General features: G+C 43.7%; 1 protein-coding gene across 7 annotated transcripts in view; it reads right to left on the bottom strand.

Annotated features, from left to right (window-relative positions):
* Positions 1-20,453, bottom strand: part of SH3D19 (SH3 domain containing 19) — a 169,797-nt gene that overhangs the window by 80,724 nt on the left and 68,620 nt on the right. For 2 of the 7 annotated variants that reach the window (XM_030563549.1, XM_030563548.1), the window contains exon 3: positions 16,470-16,525. The exons of the other annotated variants lie outside the window; for them this stretch is intronic. The gene's annotated coding sequence lies outside the window, so the exon portion shown is untranslated. The remainder of the gene's footprint in view (positions 1-16,469; positions 16,526-20,453) is intronic. 7 annotated transcript variants of the gene reach the window in all.

The following is a 20,453-nucleotide window of genomic DNA, read 5'->3' as shown; positions in this document are numbered from 1 at the left end:
CTCTCTCTCCCTAAACCTACTTAATCTATATTCAGAATGTGTCACTCAAAAAGTCAGTATGAAAAAGCTGGAGCTTCTAACTTTAGGTAAATGAGTAGTATTCCTAAAGGGAAATGAGCCTTTATAAGACATACTGGGGTTTCCTAATTTTTTTAATTGTATGTTTACTCTCCTTCAGCTCACTCACATTAACATATTCGTGGGGACGGTCTGTAAAATAGCAGATTTATTAGTCCATATGCACCTTTAACTCTAATATGGTGAAGCCTATTATCTAATCATTCCCCGCTCAAAAATCTTATCACATAGTAAATGTAAACCAACAAGCAAAAATGTTGTGCGAGAATATAAATACACATACACACAGTCTCTCAAATTAGTTGCTTATATGCTTTAAAAACCAGTTTCCAGGTAATAGAAATACTAATTTTAAAAGTATTTCTCAACTGTTAAAGTCTTACAAAAACAAAACTATCTTCGTATACGATCACAGCTTGCTCCAAGTAACTGCTGACTCATTCAGTTACACCCTACAGTACATAAGAAACACAAACTTTTAACAGTGGCCTCTAAAGAATGTGCACTGCACAGAAATTCTAAATTTCCCCCACCCTGCACCAAACCTGTCTTTCCAGATACAACAACACTATATGCAGAGCTTTGCCAAAGAAATGCCAGAGTTGCCTACAATAATTCCCCCAAATCACTGCCATTTCTCCCACAGTATGTTGGACACTGACACTTTACTGTAAGAGATGCACCAAATGATTATCAGAGATGATCTCCATTGTGGAGAAAAACGAACAATTGTAGTTGAAAAACTTTTAGAGCCAAGTCGAAATGCATTCCTGAAAACTGTTTATATTCACTGCTCACTACTCATAAATGAAAATTCAGCTGTTTGGAGAATGAGGTCAGCCAGAAAAAGTCTGTAAATTCAGAACTTAAAAGGGAGGGTGGACATTTAAGACTATTAATTGCTTTTTAATAGATATTTTCTTCTTGATTTTAATTTAGTAATCTCCAGGATTATTATGTATTTTACAGTACTTCCAGAAGCCCCAGTCAGAATCAGAACCCATATTATTCTGATCACTATATACCCATATTAAAAGACAAGTCCCAGCACTGAAGGGCAGACACATTTTAAACAAACGTCACAAAAAGTAGGAAGGTAGAAAAGTAGATAAGATCTGGATAACCAATTCAAATCTGTCCCAGGTAGTAATAACTAAACACCTTTACTTACTGAAAGGTGTTGAATAACCATCTGGAAAGTAGTTGATGGTTTCACTCCAGTTCACTGTGGACAGGTGTTCACCCAAAAGAAATGGTACCCTTGTTACCAATTTTATAGCTCAGTGGTTTGAGCATTGGCCTGCTAAACCCAGCATTGTGAGTTCAATCCTTGAGGGGGCCACTGAGGGATCTGGGGCAAAAATCAGTACTTGGTCCTGCTAGTGAAGGCAAGGGGTCGGACTCGATGACCTTTTGGGGTCCTTTCCAGTTCTAGGAGATAGCTATATCTCCAATTATTATTATTATAGAAGAGGGACTGATCAGATATGAAGACTGAATTTCTCTGTTATCCAAAGCAGTAGGGGTGTGGTGTGAAAGCTTGTACTGCTGCTGACTGTTCCATGGACCTTGAAGCATTTATGAGCAGCCCTAAAATAAAGCAATAAGCTTATGGAAAAAAGCAGTAAAAATAGATTCCACATGCAAGTTTCCCAGGAACAGTTTAAAAAAAAAAAGGAAGAAATAGTATTTTTAGAAATCAAAAATAGCTTAAACAGTGTGTTTAAAAACATGTTGCTCAGAGCTTCAGTCTTCTGCATAGTGAGCAGTTTGCACAGACACAAAGCAAGAAGTCATCCAAGCCCCTTTCCGCTACATAAGGGGAATACTGCAGACTATACAGTTGATTCTTACTCTCTGGTTAGACCTAAAATTACATCCTTAAACCAGTGCCTCTCTTTGTCTACTGCAACATAATAGCTACCATTCCATTTTTGCAATTACTGCACCATACTTCTTACGCAAAACTTTAGCAATTCAAACAGAATTAAATGGCTAGATGAAAGGGAAACAGTATTTTTTGCATTACAATTGATTTTTGTTTTGTTACTAACAATGAAAAACATCCACTAAAAAGTACAAGCATAAAAACATTATTCCCTTCGAATGGATTTTTGTGCATTAGAACATAAGCTGTCAATATCTATGACAATTGTGTCCCTTCATCTTTTTGTGCCAAATTGATAATGAATGGCAAAATAGGAAATGATGTGTCCAATGAAGCATTATTTATTATGTAAATAAATAAAATAAAAATAAAATCCAAAAAAAACCTTGTAGAATTTACCATTTAAAAGAAAAGTAGATTCATAACATGCTCAAATCACAAACACACAAAGAAAAATAGCAGATGTCTAAATAAATGTTTATTCTTTAGGAACTTGACCCTTCCTTGCACTCAGTGAAGTTTCTTTTGGGGGTACTCTCAACACTACATTTCTGTTGACATATTGATGCACCTTCATGGTATGAAACAAAAGTAAAATTTGAGATTATCTGCCTTTATGGATAGTCTTGAAGGATGCAGGTTAGATCTGTGAAAATGAGGAATGTCCTGCATATTTCAGTTTGTTTGCAGTGTTGTTGTAGCTGTTTTGGTCCCAGGATATTCGAGAGACAAGTTGGGTGAGGTAACATCTTTTATTGGACCAACTTCTGCAGGTGAAAGAGACAAACTTTTGAGCTAGTCAGAGCTCTGGGTGTCTGAGACAGGGGTATTCAGGTCTGTATTTCAGAACAGATGGCAACCTCTTTTGGCAATGGGAATTTGTGAGTAGCCTAACATCACCCCTGCATCTAAACAGAGTCAAATCCTATACTTGTTGCATATACATACTAAGGACATCTCTGTGCTGAGGATTCACCCTAACTACTGATATTTGCCTCAATTTCAGCCATCTGTGGCAAGCAGCCAGTATGGCTGTATCAGTGCTACCCCTTAATGTAAATAGGCAAAGCCACTATTCGCACAACTCAATCTTAACCCTTCTCGAAGCCAGGATAAGATGAAACAGAGCAAATCAGATCTTATAGCAGTTTACCATCCTCTACACTAGGGATTTGCATTGGTGCAGCTGCACCGGTGTCTTGTCACAGATGGCTGAAACTGGGGCAAATCCCCAGCACAGATAAGGCCTAAATCCAAACAATACCAGGCATACTTTACACAAAATGCTTCTGAATGGGAAGATAGCCAATTCCCCCCCCCCTCCATCTTATGTAACACAACAATAACTTGTCTCACAGAGCCACAAGATCAGAGCTGAACACACATCTGTACAAGTTCTACAGAAGGCAATATGTATAATTCCAATAAAAGAAGAAAACTGACAGTTTCTGAAAGGTCTGAAGAGAAATATTTGCCCCAAAGATACAGGTGCATGTAAGGTAATTATAGCTGCCTTGGAAGTGCTGCGTGTATCAGTGGCTTCAGCCTATCAGAACCAGATGCTGGTTAAAGAGACAGGCTAATTTCAGTGTATGCAGTAAACACAAGAAAAGAGAATACATGGTGATAGAATAGCATGCTGAATACGCATTTTACCAAAGGGGAGACACAATAGAAAAAAGTAAAAATCTCTCCTCCACCTATAGAAAACAAAACCAGAGGCAATGGAAACCAATGTAATATGCTAACAGCAAGAGCAAATCTAACCCTTTAATTGAGATTCCAAACAAGAAGCATAAATACAAAGACTAACCTTAGCCTAAGTGAAACAGAACACAAGTCTCCAAACCATAAAAATCTTTAAAAGAGAAATCAAATGCCTGCTCAAGCATGGAGTTTGGCATTGTCCATAATGTTGGTAAGAGAGTCTTTCAAACAAAGAATCACCTGAACTATCCTCCTTTATTATCGCAATTTACAACTCGCTAGATCTGCCAGTTCAGTTCTAAAATCATCATTAGGTCTTTAGGCTTCCTTGTCTGGCTGGCGACAGTGGCCTCCTGCTCTTTCTGGAGGTATTTATTGTTTCCCTAAGAACACTAAAAATAAAATTTGTAAACAATCCTCTTCTATCCCTTCTACCCCATCTGTTGGATGATTTTCACTTTCTCTCCATTGCCAAAATGTTTTCATAAAACAAAGAGATAAAAAGAGACAGCTGGAAGTTACACCCAGGTTTGATTAATTTGGCCCATATTATACACAATTTATAAATCAGATCATTCCATTTCTCTACATCAGCTTCCATCAGCCTCAGAGTTGCTTGTTGTGGGGACTAAAAATCCTTCCAGTTGTTTTTAAGAGTGACTGCTGTTTTCCAGAAATAAAAATGAAAATCCTTCAAATCTGAATTTAAAAGGGGGGGGTGGGGGAGGGCTGTCATTAGCAGATTGAAAAATGTCACTGTGTCTTCCACGAAACAGCCCTGCCTAGAACTACAGCTGTCATCATGAACATTTTTGCCAGACAATTCTCCTAATAAGCAGGGACCAGAGGGTGGCCAGGCCCCAGTTGCTGGATAGTTCTGTGCACATTCTATTAGATTTTATTTGATTTTTCTTTCAGAACGGTGATGAGGGGACAGAAGACAGAAAATGTGCTCCAGTGTTATGTAAATCCTCTCAGTAACATCCTAGCTTATTTCAAAAGTCATCCACGGGGGAAAAAAAAATGTGATTCCCTTTTCCCTGTTCCCCCCCACCGGTTCCCTCACAACTCTCCTTCTCTATCATGATTTCTCACTTCCCACTTCTAGCTCCATGGCTCTCCTTCTCTGTCCCCATGTGTCTTACTGTGTCTCATCCTCTGCCTGACACCCCTTCCAAGCATCTAGCCCCACTGTTACCTTGAGGGAAAATTGGGGCTTTTGATGTTCCTCCTGCGCTTGGTGCTGGGCTGCATACTCCCAGGTGCTTTCACTGCCTGGGCTGTTCTCTGCTCCTGGTGATGCCTGCAGGTGCAGTTAGGGACCAGAGAGCATCCCCATCAGTAAAAGTGGCTGTGTAGAGTATCGAGGAAGCCAGCCCAGCAGACAAGAAAGGTGCTTATTTTCCACATAAAAGTTGGCAGCTGTGGTTTAAATCCATATTAAGTTACTCTGTGTTCACAAGCATGACTGAGACTAGACTTCAAAGCACGTAATTTAAATGGATTTATCTTTAGTTATTGCAGTCCAGTTGAGTAAGCACTGGAATAGGAGTCAGGAGACCTGAAATCTTCTCTCCCCTTGCCAATGGCAGAAGACTGAGATGGCTAGGCCTGTCCCTTCCCAGGACAAGTATAAAAATCCAGATTTCTATAAATATAAAATTTTGCCTGGATTATAAAATATATTTTTTATATATATTGTAATCCAGGCAAAATCTATTGCTCTTTCCCCATCAACCATCCAACGGCTCTCCCCTGCCAAATGTGTGACAAAAATCATGGTGCCTAACAGGCACAGCTTAAGAATCACATCATATAGATCAGAAATCCACAAGATCACCAAACACTGGCACTCCAGCAGGCTCATAAACAGCACTCCCTCTAATTTTTCCCATGCATGTGCGAAATGAATTTTGCTATGTGCACCAATATGGAGGTGTTGTGTAACACATCATCTCCATATTGGTGCACATAAAATTCATGTGGCAGGAGTGGGGCTGAAGGATTCATAGTGTGGGAGGGGGCTCAGGGCTGGGGCAGAGGGTTGGAGTGTGGGTTCTGGCTGGGGGTGCGGGCTCTGGGGTGGGGCCAGGGATGAAGGGTTTGGGGTGCAGGCAGGGCCGGTGCAAGGATGTTTCGGGCCCTAGGCAAAAACTTCCACCTTGCGCCCTCCCCCCCCCTCTGCCCTGAGGTGCCTTCCATGCAGCAGCTCCCCACCCCCCACCCTCTGCCCTGAAACACCCCCCCACGCCCCAGCTCACCCCTGCTCCATCTCCACCCCGAGAATGCCATCGCTGCTTCACTTCTCCCGCCTCCCAGGCTTGCGGCGCCAATCAGCTTAGGCGCCGCAAGCCTGGGAGGCGGGGGAAGTGAAGCAGCCATGGCATGCTCGGGGAGGAGGTGGGGCAGAGTTGAGCTGGGGCGGGGAGTTCCCCTATGTGCCGCCCCCCTCCCACTTGCTGCAGGCAGCCCTCGCCGCGCTCCCCTGCCCCAGCTCCCTCTGCCTAAATGCCGGCAGCAACCGGGGAAGCTGACGATCCGGCTGCTGCGGTCGCTGCCGAAGAAAAAGGTGCCCCCCCCCCAAATCCTAGCGCCCTAGGCGACCGTCTAGGTCACCTAAATGGTTGCACTGGCCGTGGGAGCAGGCTGCCCTGGGGCTACAGTAGGGAGAGAGGACTCCCTCGAACAGCACCTGGACTGGGTGAGAGAGGCGCATCTCCCCGCCGCGGCTTAGTTCCAGAGCTGGGCTGGGTTGGGGCTGGGCGCCTCTCTCCTCAGCCACAGCAGGTCCAGGGCCAAATTGGAGTCAGGGAAGGGGTGCCACTTCTCCATCCACGCCAAGTCCAGGCTTAGGGAGAGGCCTCTCTCCCCACCACAGCCCTGAGCACCTGTGTGACACTTAATAGGCTGCTGCATGGCCGCACAGCTTACAGGGGAATGTAGCTCATGAACCATGTTGCCATTAGCTTCTTCACTAAGGGCTTGTCTTCACTCCGAAGCTAAATTGGTGTTGGTGCAATCAATGCAGTGGGTCTAGTGAAGACACAATCATGATGGGAGAATGTTCTCCCATCAATTTCTGCACTCCACCTCAATGAGAGGTGGAAGCAATGGCAGCGGGAGAGCATCTCCCATCAACATTGCATAGTGTGGACCCCGCGGTAAGTAGATCCAAGCTATGGCGACTTGAGTTACGTTACTAACACAAGTCAAATGACGTAGCTTAGATTGACCTGCCCTAAGTGTGTGAGCTACTTCCCCCCTAAGATGGATAAGAACCGTTGAAGGAAAACAAAACGTTGTGCTAAATGAGGCATAATGTCAACGGAGCATGTTGCATCAAACAGTTCCACTCTACTCTTCCACCTAAGCACACCTCTGAGGTTTACATGGGACCCAAGTTTGTTATGGAAGGGCTGCATGTCGTACACCTAAATAGTGACAGTACCCCATTTTCTATGATTAGTGAACATTTGCTTCCCCTACAGAGGAGAGGGGCTCTGTGTGTTAATTACCATAAACAGAAAGATAAATTTATGGGGGAAAAAAAGGAGATGTTTGACTAGATTCTGGTCTCACACTGGTTCAAATTAGACATGCCAAACCTGCCGAAATGGGGCTTGTTTTTGGCTTAATTGGCTTGTGAGTTGCCTGCTGGCTAGTTTTTGGCTTGTAACTTGTTGCTGCTTCTTTTTTTTTTTTTTTTGCATCAGCTCCCGGCAAGCAGAGGCCAGTGGCAGCAGGGACTGGGGGGTGGGGACAGAGAGAGTGGGGATGCACAGAAGGCCTACTATAGTCCCAGACTGCATGCCAGGGGGATCTAGTCACGTGGAGTGTTGGGGTTCTTAGGGATTGGCTTATTTTGGCCTTGTTTTGAAATGGAATTTGCTTGATTTTTGGCTTATTGTGAAAGTTGAGGTGCTTATTTTCCACATGAAAGTTGGCAGCTGTGGTTTAAATCCATATTAAGTTACTCTGTGTTCACAAGCATGACTGAGACTAGACTTCAAAGCACGTAATTTAAATGGATTTATCTTTAGTTATTGCAGTCCAGTTGATTAAGCACTGGAATAGGAGTCAGGAGACCTGGATTCTATTCTCAGCTCTGCTGCTGACCAGTTGTGCAACCCTGAACAAGTCACTTCCCCTCTGGTGCAGTTTCTCTATTTGTAAAATGGGGACAACAATATTTACCTCCTTTGTAAAGTACTTGAGGATCTACTGAGTAAAAGGCTAAGTATTATTATTCACACTGTGGAAATCTCTATGGAGAGTTTCTTGTTCTCATAGCTATCATGGCCTTGAGAACTTCAGAATCACAACTGTATTTGTTCATTCTACACATAATTATAAAAATTGCATTAAATTTACCATTATAATTGAGCAGTCATTGGAAACTACCTTTGATCTCTCACTTCACCCTTGACCCCATTCAAAGAGTACAGAGTCTAACATTCTCCTTCAAGAGCTATTACCATTCTTATAATAATTAGTTATAAACCCCATTGTGCTAGGCACTGTATACACAAGATTTATCTAACCAATTTCTGTATATTGTTAGAAGTCTATTTATTGACTTCAATTATATTAAAAGAATGTTTGGATTTGAAACCCACTTTATCATCGGAAAATGAACACGTCTGAGTTGACATAATTACCTTGACAATTTTTTCTAATTTATCCAAGGGCTGAATAATTTCTTGATATAAAAGTATTTTCTAAATATACTTTTAGTGCTTCTTTTCACAGATATTCAGTGTGAATTCCCTTCTCCCCCTCATTCTACCATAAATATTATTTTGCTCCAATTTTAAAAAAGCATGTCATTTTACTGATTCTGTACTGCCAACCCAAAAAGTTCAAAAAACATGAGTCAATCCACCCAAAATTATGATTTTTTTTTTAAATCACATGATTTTGGAGACAAAGATTAAACCATGATCTTTGATCTGTCTTCTGAGGCATGGGGATTTTGTTTTTATTCTTCCTGATCACTAATCAGTGAGTGTGAGTGTGTCAAGTATCAGAGATCCCACCGGTAATGGTACTCATCACAACCTGTTTTCACAGACACCTCAAAATCATGTCCTTCCAATCTGCACTTCTACAGATCCCAAGGTTATAGCTAAGAAGTACAGTATCCCCAACTTGCTTCAGAATGAGAAGAGTTTCTCTGAGTTGTCAAGCCTGTGGTTTGAGGGGGTTCCTGCCTACCTAGCTAAAGATGTAAGGACATGTATATTCATAATGGAAGGCCTCTCTTGTTGATAATGTGCTTCAGAGCTGCACTGAGGAAATATACCCTTAAATAGGAAGCAGAAAATTATAAATGTATTATACAGTTTTACAAGCACAGAAAACAAAAGTGGAGCATACATAAAAGCCACATTTTTAAAACAGACAAATAAAATGCTGCTATTGCAACTGGAAAGCTTTGTTACATGGAGAGATAAAAACAAAATTTAAAACAAACACTATACAAAACACCAATTCTTAGAAGTCATGGCCTAACTTTCATCTCAGGCCTCACTGACCAGCTGTGAAAGAGAGAAAAGGAAACTTGTTGCCCCCTTTGTTTTTATCTCTTCAAGCATCTTTTTCCAAAAGACAAAGAGGACAGTTGTGCTCACTCATCTGATCATTCATACATATTTTAAACTAAATCTGCCACATCTTTGGTTGCCTAGAATTGGCCATAATGACTGTAACATGTTTTTGGATAACCAGCAGATAGCCCTCCTACTATTCCCGTGTAAAGTACTAGCTTGTGGGAATGTCCAGTTGTTTCCCAACTTCTTGTTTGCAAATTTTCCCACAACAGATCCATGGATGTGAAGGCTAAAAGGGACTATTATGATTAAGACTTTGACGCAGAGGTCATGGTATTCATGAATTTTAATAAAGACAGTGATCCCCACAAAGTAGGCCCAGATCCCTACCCCTGGCACTGTGACTTGACCCACAAGGTTGCAGTGCCACTCAGATTTGGTAGGTCCACTAATTCTCAGGGTATGGCTACACTTACATTTGTGCAGCGCTGGGAGTTACAGCTGTGTTCGTACAGCTGTGTAGGGATAGCGCTGCAGTGTGGCCACACTGACAGCTACCAGTGCTGCAGTGTGGCCACATTTGCAGCATTTGCAGCGCTGTTGGGAGTGGTGCATTGTGGACAGCTATCCCACAGAGCACCTCGTCCCATTTTGGCGCCATGGGTTGTGGGAAGGGGACGGAAGGGTGTGAGTCATTCTGCTTCCTGTCCCAACGCCCCGTGGTGCTTCGCTACGCATTCCAAGCAGTTTGGTGCCATTGTGAGTCTGCAGTGCGATTTCTGTTACAAATGGAGCCCGAGTTGCTGAGGACCTTGCTGATGAATGTTGCCAGCACATTACATTTGGCAGTTGAGCTATTCCTTCAGCTCCAAAGTGACAGTGAGGAGTCAGACGATGACATTGATTCGCCTGACGCGCAAGACACTAAATTGCTTGTGGTAGTAACGGACGTGCTCAGCACCGTGGAACGCCACCTTTGGGCTCGGGAAACAAGCACTGAGTGGTGGGATCACATCGTCCTGCAAGTTTGGGATGACGAGCAGTGGCTGCAGAACTTTCGGATGAGAAAAGCCACTTTCATGGGACTATGTGAGGAGCTCGCCCCCACCCTGCGGCGCAAGGACACGAGATTGAGAGCTGCCTTGCCAGTGGAGAAGCGGGTGGCTATTGCAATCTGGAAGCTGGCAACTCCAGACGGCTACCGATCGGTCGCGAACCAGTTTGGAGTGGGAAAGTCGACCGTTGGAATAGTGTTGATGCAAGTTTGCACGGCCATTAATCGCACCCTGCTAAGAAGAACCGTGACTCTGGGGAACGTGCAGGACATTGTGGATGGCTTTGCACAAATGGGTTTCCCTAACTGTGGAGGGGCGATAGATGGGACGCATATTCCTATTCTGGCATCACCCCACCTGGCATCTGAGTACATTAATCGGAAGGGGTATTTCTCTGTGGTTCTCCAAGCGCTTGTGGATCACCATGGGCATTTCACTGACATTTACTCAGGATGGCCTGGAAAGGTGCATGATGCACGCATCTTTCGGAACAGTGCCCTGTTCAGGAAGCTGCAGGCCGGGACTATTTTCCCAGACCGCAAGATCACAGTAGGGGACGTCGAAATGCCCATTGTGATCCTTGGAGACCCCGCTTACCCCTTAATGCCATGGCTCATGAAACCGTATACAGGGAAGCTTGACAGGAGCAAGGACCGGTTCAACTACAGGCTGAGCCGGTGCAGAATGACTGTGGAGTGTGCTTTCGGCCGTTTAAAAGGACGCTGGAGATGTCTTTATGGGAAGCTGGATTTGGGGGAAAGCAGCATCCCCGCTGTTATATCTGCGTGCTGTACCCTCCATAATATTTGTGAAGGGAAGGGTGAAACATTCAGTGAGGAATGGACCTCTGAGGTTCGACGCTTAGAGGCTGAATTTGCACAGCCAGAGAGCAGGGCTACTAGAGAGGCCCAGCACAGGGCTTCAAGGATTAGGGATGCCTTAAGGGAGCAATTTGAGGCTGAAAGCCAACAGTAATGTTTGGTGCCTTGAACGGGTGTGAAGTGCAGTGGTTACAATGATTTGCTGTGCCTGTTTTTCCCTTGGGGTACAGTATTTCTCACTTTCTGCAATAATAAAAAATGTTTTAAAAGCCAAGAAATCATTTATTCAAAATACAGTACATAAAAGGGCAGGGGGGTAGGGTGGTGGACTGTACATTCAGAGGTTTGAATATGTCCTGCCTGGATTGCTGTGCAATGCCTGCTGCACTTCAGGATTAATATGCTGCATGGTGATGGGGGTTGAGTGCATAAGGTAAGGGTCGTAGTTCTCAGGGCCGGTAGGTGAACGTACAGGTGTTGGGGGCAGCTGGTGGTGGTAAGAACCAGGCTGCTGGAGAAAGGTGTTTTGAGCAAACACTGGGGAACAAGGGAGAGAGCTTTTTTTTTTTTTTTGGGGGGGGGGCAGAGAGGTGTTAGCACGGTACTGATCTGCCTGCATGGCTACAAGAGACTGCATACAGTGCATCTGCCGCGCCAGGAGGCTTATCAGCTGCTTTGTGCTTTTCTTGGTAGCCAATTCCTTTCTCCTGCTTTGTGTTTCCCTCCACTCATGCATTTTCTCTCTCCAATCCTGCAGCCTCTTACTCTCTCTGGCATACTGATTCGTAACTGCTTTCACCAAATCTTCTTTGCTTTTCCTTGGCTTGCGCCTCAAGTTCTGTAGTCTTTCAGCAGGCTGTGATAGAGCCGGAGGATTCAAGGACACTTAAAAAAACAGAAATAGAAACTTTTAATACAGAGGCTACATTGTTTTTTATCACAGTGAAGGAGTTTGTAGACTATTTGTAGCATCATTTACACATAGCAAACATAGCACAGAGAGGCTACAGCAGTGAAGACATGGTGAGTAATGGGGTGAGTGCTTCTGCCGCGACTCACCTGGGAAGGGGAGCTGCTTGAGTCAGGGCTCACTGCGGTTTCTGTGCATTGGGGAAAGCAGAGAGCAGCTGGGGGAAAAGTGCACTGAACACCACCCCCACAATTGCCACAGCAGTTACTCCTCTGGGAAGGGGAGCTGCTTGAGTCAGGGCTCACTGTGGTTTCTGTACATTGGGGAAAGCAGAGAGCAGCTGGGGGGGACCTGCACTGAACACTATCCCTACATTTTCAACAGGATTTTCTACTGCCAGATATATCACTGCTGCGTGTTACCTGGGAAGAGAGGGAGGGTCTTCTACAGCAATGTGGATTCCGCCCTGGTCCCTATGCAGCTAGCCTGTGTGCAGCAATGGTCCCCCCACCCCTCGCAGCACAGTGGCGCGGACGCGTTAGCCTGACTGGGACAAGGACCACGGTGGCTCTCCCTATAAACTTGCGCAAGCACATTGCCCACGCTCTGGCTGAAACTTTTGATGAGATTACCGAGGCCGATTACAGAGACATGATAGACCAAATCAATGGGCTATTCCACATCTAGGCATGCATGCATGCAGCCCTAACTCCCCCCCCAAAAAAAATATTTCCATCCTTAAAATAAAAGCTGCTTACCAGGAACCCGCTCCTCTGCTTCTTCTTCACCAACAAGTTCCAGCTGCTGCGACTGGCTAGCTTCCTCCTGGCTTGAGAAGAGCTCCTGGCTGCATGCCTCCTGGGACTCCAGGGTGTCTCCCTCCACCCCAGGAGCCTCACTCTCAGCTTCCTCTACACCCTCCCCCACTTCTCCCTGCTCTTAACTCTCCATCGTGGTCCTTGGATTGGCAGTGGGGTCACACCTAAGTATGGCATCCAGCTCCTTGTAAAAACGGCAGGTCATGGGGGCAGCTCCTGAGTGGCGGTTTCCCTCACGGGCTTTGCAATAGGCACTCTGCAACTCCTTTACTTTAACCCTGCACTGCAACGCGTCCCGTTCATGGCCCCTTCGCTGCAAGGACTTTGATATCTGCCCATAGGTATCATAATTTCTAAGGCTGGAGCGCAGCTGTGACTGCACAGCTTCCTCTCCCCAAACACTGATGAGGTTCTGCAGCTCGGAAGTGTTCCATGCTGGGGCTCGTTTGGGGCGTGGAGGCATGGTCAGTGATTGATTGATTGCACTCCACACCTGGCTGAGCAAACAGGAAGGGGATTTTTAAAATTCCCAGGGCATTTAAAGGGCGGGTCACCTGAGCCCAGGGCAGTGGAGTGAGAAACGATGAGCAGAGTGGCTGAAAAGATATGCTGGGATACCTCCTAATACCCTGGAGGCCAATAAAAGCACTTTTGGTGGCCACACTTGATGACCAGTGCTGCATCACCAGCTCTGGAATCGCTACACCCCAAGCAGACCAGGTGTACAGCCAGCGCTGCAGCCAGGGAGTTGCAGCACTGGCTGTGCTTTGCAAGTGTGGACACAGAGTGAGTTGCAGCGCTGGAACCCCATCACCAGCGCTACAACTCTCCAGTGTAGCCAAGCCCTCAGTTAGAGATGAAAAGGCCAAACTTGAGTGGTGCTGCGACCTAGTACATGGGGTCACAAGACCTGGAGCAGGGAAATGGGGCCAACCTGGCAGGAAGCAGACACTACTGCAGGGTGAGTGAACTCTTTAACCTCCCACCCTTCCTGGACCATAATTCTTCTGTGACAATGTTTTTTTCCCCTCTACTCCTATGTCATTAAATCGACTAAAAGTTTTCATGACAAAATTGTACCTTTAGTTATTATAATCCAACCTAACCTCCTGTATAGCACAAATTTTACAGCCTCACGCAGTAATTTGTGTATTTAACCTATAACTTCTTTTTGAGCTATAGCTTGTCTTCTGGAAAGATATTGTCTTGATTTAGAAACAGAAGTAATGGAGAATCCACCACATCTCTAGGTGGGTTGTTCCAATGGTTTGTTACCCTCACTGTAAAAACTGGATGGTATATGAGGCAGCTGCAGGTCATCAAACCCTTGTTCCATGGTAAAATCTCTTCACACCATTTGACCAGTCACTTTTTTCCTCTGGGACAGTTAATGAAAAACTTCTCCCTTTGACTCCCCAAGTCAAATGAAACTGATTAGAACTCACTTCTCATAAGAGTGAAGACTGAAAGCAAAATAATTACAAGGAAAAGTTATATCATATTATAAGATTACACTTAAAGGAATTTTTAATCCCTATCCCATGCCCTACAAGAAAATGGGAGAAAATTAATCCATTTTTTTCTAGCAGATTTATTCATGTTCAGGGATTAATTATAAATATGTGGATGCCCAGAATCAGCTGTTAATTACCATCTAAATGCTTTACATTTTCAAAGCAAAATAATACAGACAGTAAACAGAGATTTTGTTCCTTTTGGCCTAAATCTGATATTGCTTACAATGGTATAATATCAGGGAAAATTCCATCAAAATCAATGGAATTACCTAAGTGACAAACCGGCCCCTAATCTCAAGATACCACAGTAATTACAGATCATCATTACCAATATAAAAAAAAGACATCTGTTTCAATATTTCTTGAAGTTTAGCAGTTCAGGAATATAATAAAAGATCATTTCAATGGCGTGGAAAGTCATCACAAGATAATGAATTCCTGTAGCAATTAGCAAACTGCTCATTATTTGGATTCAGAGAATGAATAGTAGGATCTTTGAGGCTACTAATATTTAGGAAATAAATCAGAGAACTGAATTAGTAAAACCACGGGCCTTGAGGTCCCCATCTCCTCCTAGCCTGGCCATCTTTAGTGGGAGAGTTCAGCTTTCTCCTCCTGCTCCTCCAATTCCTCGCCTAGCTCTTTGAGGGCCAGCTAGTTGACCACTTCCTGGTTCTTTGGAGGGTCATCAACTGGTCTATTTCCTGCCCTTCTTGAATTCTTAAGGTGCTGGCACTCTTCACAAATCCAAGAGACGGTCCTATGCCTTCTACCTCTATTCAAGAGCCATCTAAAGGTCTCTGGAGCCTTTAGGGTACATCTGCTGCAGAAAGGGGAACATGCAAATGACCTGCTTCCCCTTACAATAGCTCCTCACTTTTGGGATGAGCAGACCTACCTTGCTAGCCCCTCCCACTTGCAAGATTGGGGAGCTGACCAATTGAATGCACCAGGAATGACCAAGGGACCAGCCATAGGCCCTCCAGCATCCTCCAAAAGAGAGAGCTAGGGAGGGAGTGAGGAAGAGGCCATTTTCCGGCCAAATATGTCCAATATTTACAGTAATTCAGGCAAAATGTAACGGACTATTTCATTTGCTCATCCTTAATCTCTTGCAACTACATCCGTTTTAAGGCAAAGTGCATACGGTTATTTTCAAAGCAGAAGACACTGACTTATAACCGTGTTCCAGTACCATGGTTTTCTGTTATAAGAAATGGTTGATATGCTCTCCCGTTGACTACTGAACTCCAGCAGTGCAAGAGGCGGAAGCAAAGTCAACGAGGGAGCCACAGCCGTTGATCCAGTGCCGCGAGGATGCAAAGTAATTTTAATTTGATCTAAGGTATGTCGACTTCAGCTACGCTATTCTCAGGGCCAGCGCTTCCATTTGGCGGCCTAGGAAATCGCCTAGGGCGCCAGGATTATTGGGGGGCGGCATTATGCCGGGGGGGGGGCGGAGTGGCAGGCGGCTCCAGTGGACCTGCCGCAGTGGTGCCTGATGAGGGTCCCCTGGTCCCGCGGCTCCAGTGGAGCTGCTGCAGGCATTCCTGCGGACGGTCCGCTGCTCCCGCGGCTCTGGTGGACTTCCCGCAGGCACAGCTGCGGCAGCTCCACCGGAGCCGTGGACCAGTGGAACCTCTCCGCAGGAATGCCTGCGGCAGCCCCACCGGAGCAGCGGACCAGCACGCAGGGTGGCAAAATGACCGTGCGCCTAGGGCGCTAGAAACACTAGCACCAGTCCTGGCTATTCTCGTAGCTGAAGTTGCATACCTTAGATCGATCCTCCCCTGCACAGCGTAGACCAGACCTAGGTTTAGCTAGAACTGTGTTTGGGCACTGTTCCTTTACTCGGTTGCCGGTCCACTGTGCTTGGGCCCTTAAACCCTGATCCTACAAACACTTGGAAACAAGCTTACCTAGAAATACATGAGCAGTTCCATTAGTGAGGCTGCTCATATGCTTAAAACTAAGGATGTGTGTGTTTGCATTTTGTATTACAGCTTTTAAGGAGAACAGTAAGAAAACTGCTGAATCCCAGAGGCAGTGAATGGCATGAGGGTGCTCACTGATGACCAGGTAAATGTATCTTTCTAAGAAATTAAACAAATATACAACATACTCACTATTAAATCTAAACTTAGTTTCAGTCTTCAGTGCTTTTTCTAATCAATAGTTGTTCCTGAAAAATCATGTAAAAAACTGAAAATTAACAGAAAAAGCAAGTTTTACAAGGACACAAAATTAATAACTGAATCTGATCCAGGAAAAATTGAGGTCAGGCTTTTAACTAATATGCTTAACGTGTGTGTATTAGGCTGTGTCCAGCTGCCTAATTTTTACCCCCAGTTTTTTTTTTTTTACAGAACAACATACTCTATTCATTCTAGGCAATCTACACTAGCCCTGAGCAATTCCACTGCGTTATGTGTTTGCTTTTAAAGTGGTCCTGTACTGACACTGAAGAAAATTTGAATATGATCCTGGAGACAAAATGTCTTTGTCCCTGCCCTCCTCGCTCATCTTGATTTGTTCTCCCAGATTCATGTTAGGGGCCTTATTTCTGCTGCAGAAAATAACTAAATTTGAACCTCAAGGTCTTGAAGAGGTATTAAAAACAGCGTTTTACAATAGCATATTTATTATCTAGCACATGTAGCATCTTTTTAAAAAAGTTTATCTATAGCAATAAAAATTTCAGCAAGTCATCAACCAAGGTATTTATAAAACAAACAACCAGGTTTATAAGTTTTGAAATTTGGGGATTATACTGGATTCTGGTTTGACCAGTTATTGTCAAACATTTTGTTCTGGGGAACTAAAAGGCAACCATTCGTGGATCACCTCCCCTTCCAATCCCTGCTGTCTTTTTAAACTATTTAATTCTCAGTCCACCAGCAAAGACTCTCTGGGTGAGATTTTGTGTTGCAGTCCTAAGAGATGCAGCACAGAACTTGCAGCCCAGGGAAGGGAAGGAAATAAGTGACTAAGAAGCCACCTTTTTGCCCTTTCCAAGGGCTCTGGGGACCACAAAACTCAGATAGCCCCAAAGAGATGTCCATATTATAGCAGCACTGCTGCCCAGAGTCACCACAATACCACATGCTGTGGCCCATCCCATCCCTAGCTTCATCCCTTATACCAGAGCCTGTGAGGGAGGTCCTTAAATGACAGCCTATGGCTGCTTTCCTCAGTTCCTATGTCTGGGGAATTCTCCCCAGCCCTTTACACTAACTGGTATAGCACACCAGCTGGACTAGTGGGACTAACACAGGCACAAAGGAAGAGGCAGAATAGGCTGGTTAAAAACACGGTCCTTTCAAAAACGTCCCTCTCTTTTTCCGTAGGCCATATCTGGAAAGGAAGAGTAGGAGGAAAGTGGCACGGTAACTAATAAAGTGGAGAGGGAGTCAGAGGGTATGTGGATATCATTGAGAATCAAACTGCGTCTGGAATGATAGGAGGAGAAGGTTAGCAGGAGTTTCCCAACCAGCTTGAGCAAAGGCAGTTTTTCTTACAATATTAGAAACTTGTCATAAAACTGAGATGTAGTTTCTAAAGCAGCTTAAACCACAGTGCACTCAAGGTCTTATATTGTTTTGGGGGAAACAGCAAATTTTATGGAAAGTCTCTAATTCGATCAATGTTTATGTGATAATTGTGAAAAATGGCTGCTGTTCATCAGATTTGAATTAAAATGCATACAAAGGAAAAAACACATATAACCACACAGAAAATGGGAGAAGAATTTAAAACTAAAAGATGGAGATGGGTGGGCAATTAAAACAGTTAATTTATCTGCATTTTGCAGGTGAAAATTCTGAAGATGTTACTCATCACAATAAGGGCAGGTTTAAACACAATTATATCATGGATGGATCCCTATATCATAGGGATGGATCACTTGATGATTACCTGTTCTACTCATTCCCTCTGAAGCACCTGACATCAGCCACTGTCAGAAGACAGAATATGGGCTAGATGGAACATTGGACTGACACAGCATGGCCATTCTTATGTTCTTATTAGGCCCAGTCATTAGGAATTTCCATTCAGTTCAAAATTCAAACATGTCAAATTTTTCTTCATTCCAAATTGGAACAAGAAAACCAAAACTTCAAAATATCCTTCAGAACTGGAATTCCAAAATTTCATTTGAGAAAAAAAATGAAACATTTTTGTTTTGACACGGTTGAAATAATTTCATTTCAACATTACTGATATGATTTTTAATGTCATTATCTATATTATAATTTAACAGAATATAAAAATCAGAATATTTCAATTTCTATACCAGTCTATGTCATTGTCATAATATAGTTAAAATATTTCAGCTTTTATATTACAAAATATAATATTGTATTGATATTAGGGTTTAAGAATTTTTTAAATTATAAAATGAAAAAAATGACTATTAGTAATTGTAAAGTTACTGCTGTAATTGGTATAATATATAAATGATATATGTCATGTTGGTGAGCAGTTGTGGAGCCCACCTGCCTGTCTGCTGGGAGCAGGAAAGCTTTCTAGCATGCTTGGCTTAATGCCCACAGCTATCTGGGAACCCCACCCTCTGACCAACCAGGCATCCAGCCAGGAAGCAGGCAGAACAGCCAGTATATCTGATTTCCTGCCAGCCTATTTGGCTGGCAGGTGAGCTAGCAGGAAATCAGCAAAGCAGGCAGGCAAAACACTTCGATTCCATCCAATCAATCTAGCATTTTCTGATGGAAAACTGTTCTGTCAGAAAATTTTCAACAAGCTCTATTTATCATGTTTGAAAAGAGCTGTGGACAAGTGACTTCGGTGACATGGTGCCATCTAAAACTTTTACAGTCAACGCAGTCTGGGACAAACTGTGTTCAGTGTCATGTGCATGCCTTAGGAGTAAGTCTTGGCCTCAGCAAGCAATTGGTGAAGGAGGATGAGAACGGACAACTTGTCCAAAATTTAGCAAAGAAGAGATCATTAGAGAGACTTAGGGAAGAACAGTATTATTGGAGCATGGGGGACAGAAACCAGATTGGACAGGGTCTAGAACAGAATTGAAGGAAGGGAACACGAGACAGCAGTTGTAGCTGACAGGCTCAAAAGAATTTATCTTTGTTTCAAGTGTCATTATCCTCAACTGCTCCATTTACTCTCTAGTAGCAAGAGGGAGTTCAAGCGAGGGAGTTGGAGATAAGGTGATAGGCAGAAATTAAAAAAATAAAGCTGACTATAATGGAAAATGAATGGTTGGAAAGAGGAAAATGGTGAACAGAGAAGATTCAGATAAACTTCAGGGGCATCAGACTTTTCAGGGTTTTATCAGAATCTAATGGTTTGAAAGTTTATGGCCTATTACTAAGATTACAATTTGGGCACAAAACTTTTTAAATAAATTTCACAGCAGAGGTGTGGGTAAAAAGAAAAAAAAATGATGGAAAAACTGATCCTGGAATGGGAGGTGCTGAAAGGTGAGGCCTGGGTGGTGGAGCTGGAGAGCGAGCCAACACTGTGTATTCACTCCATAGCAACAGCTCCAGTCTCACAGGGCTGGGCCAAGCTTCCCACTGGGCATTGCAGCCTAGTGAACAAGGTTGCAGCGCAGCTCCAGTTTGGCCTGTCCACCCCTTCAGAGATGGAAATGAAGGGTCAGACAGGCCAAATTTGATTGGCGTTGTGACCTAGTGCACAGGGTCATAATGCCACTCCAGTTTGGCCCATCTGCCCCTGCACAGAAGGACCTAATTCAAAATCATGATTTCTGTGGCCATCATGACTTCCATGACAAAATCATAGCCCTACCTATCACTAATGGGAATTCTGAATCAATGAGAGTTCTTTTGTATACGAAGGATATTGATAAATTGTAGATGGTTCAGAGAAGAGCCACGAGAATGCTTAAAAGATTAGAAAACATGTTTTACAGTGATAGACATAAGGAGCTCAATCTATCTAGATTAACAAAGACAATGTTAAAGGGTGACTTGATTACAGTCTGTTGTACCTACATGGGGATAAATATGCAATAATGGGTAGTTCAGTCTAGCAGAGAAAGAAATAATATGATCCAGTGACTAGAAGTTGAAGCCAGATACAAAATTATACCTCCTTTCCAGTCTGAA

This window comes from Gopherus evgoodei, chromosome 5 (assembly GCF_007399415.2).
Source record: "Gopherus evgoodei ecotype Sinaloan lineage chromosome 5, rGopEvg1_v1.p, whole genome shotgun sequence".
NCBI lineage: Eukaryota > Metazoa > Chordata > Testudines > Testudinidae > Gopherus > Gopherus evgoodei.
This window is presented reverse-complemented; position numbering and strand designations above follow the sequence as displayed.